This window comes from Sarcophilus harrisii, chromosome 1 (genome assembly GCF_902635505.1).
Source record: "Sarcophilus harrisii chromosome 1, mSarHar1.11, whole genome shotgun sequence".
Lineage (NCBI taxonomy): Eukaryota > Metazoa > Chordata > Mammalia > Dasyuromorphia > Dasyuridae > Sarcophilus > Sarcophilus harrisii.
This window is the reverse complement of record NC_045426.1, coordinates 191,793,497-191,798,989: the sequence shown is the minus strand read 5'-3', so window position 1 is coordinate 191,798,989 and position 5,493 is coordinate 191,793,497.

Here is a 5,493-nt window from a genome sequence, read left to right as displayed (position 1 = left end):
TAATGGACTTGGTTCTTTTCAATAATGAGGTGATTTAAGAGAATTTCAAAGATGGAAAGATGGAAAGAGCCATTTACATCTAGAGAAAAGAACTATGGAGACTAAATAGGGAGCAAAGCAAAAAAAATTTTTTTTCACCATTTTGTTGTTGTTTGCTTGTTTGGTTTTTCTTTCTCCTTTTTTTCCCTATTGATCTGATTTTTCTTGTATACCATGAGAAATATGGAAATATGCTTAGAAAATTGCACCTGTTTAACCTATATTGGATTGCTTGCTATTTAGGGGAGGAAGGGCAGTAAGGAGAGAGAGAGAAAAAATTTGCAACACAAGATTTTACAGAGGTGAATGTTGAAAACTATCTTTGCATTTGTTTGGAAAAACAAAGTTATTATTAAAAAACAAAAGAAATACCCATGGGCATTATCAACTTCTTATTCACCAAAAAGAGGTTTCTGACACACTTGGAGTTAGATTGTCTTTGCAATTTCCAGTTAATATCTGATTACTAAACTGGATCAGTTTATCAAGATTTTAGGGGCTGCCCTTTCTACAAACTGTCTACAAGTGGCCATTGTCCGGGTCTCAGGCTCCCTAATTTTCTAAACATTGAGATTCTTTTGTTTTTCCAGTGCCAATGAACATGGGCAAAGAAAGGTGGAGAAAACCGTGGCTCAGGAGAAGTCATTCTATGTTTCAAATTTTTGAGATGATTATATATATGTAGCCAGCTCTAGGGCTTCTAGGTGGTTTTTGTTATTCAATCATCCAATTGTGTTTGACTCTTTTGTAATCCTAAGGCATAAGGATTTAAGACTTTATATCATTTACAAACCTTAAAACATTAATGCCAATTATCATCATCATTATTACTGTTATATTGTTATATTCATAATAAAACTAAAGTAAATGAAAAGCTAGCTGAATCTTCTGCACAGTGGAAATGAAGGGGAAAACATTTCTATTACAAATAGAAGAGACAACATTTCCCATGACAATAGAAAATCAATTAGATGTTTGTTAGTTGCTCTAGAGAGCTACAAAAGGGGCCATTCATAATTCTGAAATGGAAAAGGAAGCTATTTCAGGGAAAAGCAAGATATTTCTTTTCTTTAATTTTTCTTCTACACAGGAGAAATTATGCAAGCATAAAGACTGGTGGGCAGGACAATATGACTCAATAAGAAATTATCAATCAGCTCTGAGATCTGTGTCTAAATGCTGACCCCTTGTGTCTACAAAGAGTACAACTGTAAATCTATAGAAAGTTGCATCTAACAACTTGCAGCGGATTTCTTGAGGTGTATTTACAAGAATAATTGGCTCTATAAATTGAATTGACCACAAGACATGTATAGAGTTAGCCTATACTTCCTACTTATTCCTACTGTCATGAAAACCTCCTAAAACAAAGCACAGCAGGGATAACAAATAGACTCAGAGCCCCCCAAGAGAACAAACAAAACCAAAAAGAAAGAGAAAACAAAAACAGAGTATATTTAATTTCTCATAAGGCCTCAATCAGCTCCCCACCACTCATATTAGGGGCAATCTAATTCTCATTAGTTGTGAGCTGCTTTCCTTTTGCCAGAGGCACACAAAGCAGTGCTTCATTTCATGGATGACTTAATTCATGAGTTTCTTTCCTATATTTATTGGATGTGTCCCTAGTCTGTCTTCTAATTCCCAGTGAGATTAATTTTCAAAGAGAGAAATAAAGAGACAGACAAATGGAAAAGAGAGAGAATGAGAGAGAGAGAAAAAAAGAATGAGAGAGAGGGTGAGAGAATATGAGAGACAGAAATAGAGAGACAGAGACAGAGAAGGAGACAGAGAGAAGAAACAGAAACAAAGAGAGAAAGAGAACATATTGGGGACAGTTGTGAGATTTTATATGATTTATATGATTTCATATCACACACAAGAAGCTCTGAAATATATAGTTTTAGGTAGTTGTCTGAACCCATAAAAGGTTAAGAGGCTGTCCAGGAGCCTCAGGGACTTCAGAAATAGAAGTTGTGCCTTTTTAAGTTAGAGGAGGCCTTAACTCTCTCCTATCCACTAAACCCCAACTTCTTAAATTGTGGGTCACAATCCCATATGGGATCTTGTAAGTGAATGTGGGGTTCATGAAATTATGATTTATTATCAGTAAATGATTAGTATACTTATTTTACGTACTTATATACCCGAGGTCATATAAACATTTTTCAGGCAAAGACAGGACGCAAGTAGAAAAACTTTAAAAAGCCCTGCACCATACTATACTCCCTCTTTACTATTGGTTTTATGAGTAATATGGTGGTGGTGGTTGTATTGTTGTTGGTTGTAACTTGTAAATCATAACACCTAAAATTTAGAGAGCATCCCTTCCCCCACTTTCACCCTCATTTTCCATTGTGCTTTAAAAAGAAGAATTTTTTTTGTTTCAGTTTTTTTCTTCATGACCCCATTTGGGAGCTTCTTGGCTTAGTGGACTGGTTTTCCATTTCCCTTCCCAGCTTATTTTACAGATGAGGAACTGAGGCAAACAGGGATAAGTGACTTGTCCAGGACCATACAGCTATGTCTCAGGTCAACTTGGAACTCTGGAAGATGGATCTTGCTGACTCTAGGCCCAACATTTTATCCACTGTGCCACCTAGATACCCACATAGAGAAGAAAGTGAGGTTTTTGGTCCTGTGTAGAGAAAATATGTATATACTATCTGGCAGTTTATTCAACCAATTCTAATAGTTAATTTACCAATAAAAAGAGAGAGAGACAGAGAGACAGAGAGACAGAGAGAGAGAGAGAGAGAGAGAGAATTAAAAGGATCATGGTAGACTTTTTATGGGTCAGATTCCCAGAGTTGAGATTTTATTTAATCTAACCGTCACCCGAAATACAAATCTTATCTACACCACCAAAACCAAAAAAAAAAAAAAAAAAGTTAAAATAAATAAATAAATAAAATTCTCATCTTTGGGATGAAACTCGAATTCAATTTATAGTTCAAAGTTTTCATGATGAGATTCTAGTAAAATGCAAATGCATTTCCTCCTCCCATTGAAATAAATTTAAAATAAATATAAATTGTGCTGAACAAAAACCCTGTTTATTTTCATGCTACTGAAAAAAAAGGGGGGGGGAGGGGTTATGCATCACTATGTCTTTAAACAACAGTGTGAACTATTCACATGTATGGCAAATTAATCAAAGCCTGGTGACCTGTACTGCATATTCCAGGAGAGGAATCTCCTGTGTTCTTACTGTTTAACCTTACTGAACAGCTGTTATTTAGTGGGAAAAGCTTAGGTAGGGAGTCAGGAGAACAGAGCATTCATTAGTTCCAGCTGGGGCCTTCCTGCTCCCCTATTCCTGCAAATGCCGAGGTAGAACTCAGAGGAAAAAGGAGCAATGCCTAAGATCTAGCTCAAGAGGGTAGCAGCACACAAGGGAAAACCGGTCAAGTCTATTTGTCCAAGGCTGTTGAACTCGTTAATTCCTGTCTGTCATAGATCTGAGGCTGGAAGAGACTTCAGATGATATTCAGTCCTAACTCCCCCCCCTCCCCCCCCAGCCTATGTTACAGGTTGCTGCTGTTCTTCAGTCATTTTTACAGTCGTTTTAGGCTCATTGAGAACCCATTTTGGAGTTTTCTTGGCAAAGACTGGAATGGTTTGCCATTGCCCTCTCCATTCATTTTATAGATGAGGAAACTGAAGAAAACAAGGTTAAGTGACTTGCCCAAGCTCACTCAGCTACTGAAGTAAGCAGTTAGAATTTATATAGGTTAAAATGACTTGCTTATTGGTGGTGAGCAGCAGAATCTGAATTGAGCAGGGGTTCTCTTGAGTCTAGTGCCAAATGTTCTTTTCACTGTGTCTCACTGTTTCCCTTTGATCCTGAAATCTTCACATGTGCTCTTTTTTGAACTGTTTTAGATCAAGCCTTGAAATTTAGCCTAAGGCCTCAAGTGTTGGTTGTTTCTCTGGAATTCCCTTCCATAGCCCATGGAAAATCTTCCCTCTGTCTCATTCCTCTGAATGTTCTTTAGCTTTCGGTTATGTGACCTGCAAATCCCTTTACAGAATTTTTATTTTTGCCTCAGTACTGTTGACAGGTGTTTACTTTCCCACTTACACAAACCAAGAAAGCTTCCTTGCCTCATTGGAATGATAGTGAATGCCAAATAACTGTGTGATCTTTGCTTTATTTTATTTATTATTATTATATTATTATTTTATTTATTATTTATATATTTATATTGATATATACTTATACATGTAATTAATTTAATATAATATTTATTTATAAAATTAGATGTATATCTAATTTTATAAATTAATCAATAATAACCAGAAATTATAGAAAAGAACTGGTGCAAATTATGCACAAAATGTTGAAAACTTCAACGCATGACCAGCAGTTGCAAAAATTTAGCATCTAGATTTCTAGAAAGACACAATTGTTAGAATTATTCATCAGATACTTACTAAGCTTTATAAACAAACAGAAATATATTCATATTACAAGTCCTTAGGGACTTGTAAATATCCTTAATAATTCAACAAATGACAGAGACCAAAATATTGCCCACAAACACCCCTCAATAACATTGTGCCATAAAAATTTTTAATATGTAGCCTTACATATTTATCTAGATATGGATTGGAAGGGGGAAAGAGCAGGAATAACTTTTTAAAAAGGAATATTTATTTCTGAGGTCCCTGTCTGTGTGAGACACTGGACAAGTCATTTAAGCCTATTTGCCTCAGTTTCCTCATCTATAAAATGAGCTAGAGAAGGAAATAAAGAATTGCTCCAATATCTTTGCCAAGAAAACCTGAAATAGGAGAGACTGAAAAGAGAATGTGAGCTTTTCTAGCCAAGAGCAGTCCCTCCTTTACTCCTCCCATGGGGCAATTGCTACTTCTGTCAGTAACTCCACCCTAGCAGAAAGCCCAGGGGAGGGAGCTTGATAAGGTAAAGAAGAACTCTAAATGCTAAATTTAGTAGTAAGCTCAACTTTGATAAGGAAGCAGATGGCCTCAGGAACTGAATAAATGAACCTTTGTTCTAACTGCTGATGTAAAACCTAGCTGACTGAATGTAAACATTTAAGAAGCCGATGCCATTCTGATACTGTTTTTGCTTTCCAGGGCCAATAAATGCTTGTTGATTGATAGATTGATTCAATGATTTTGGAGATATTCTATTCCTAGTTCCTTTGTAATGCGTAAATTGTTTAAAGTGAACTTCTAGAGAGGAAGAGAATTTGAAATCTTTGGTCTCTCCTATGATGGCAGTGAAAGATTTGTACCTGGATGTTCTCTGATATTGACTTCTTTTGTGTGTTTGTAGGGAGGAGTATTTCCCTAAGAAGGGAAGGTAGTTAAACCAAATGTTCTGACCACCCAGCCTTGTGCCAGGTGGCAAAAAAATGCTTCCATGGACTCATTTTTTTTTTTTTTTAAGTCTAGGGAAAAGAAGGCAAAAAACCCACATCCAGA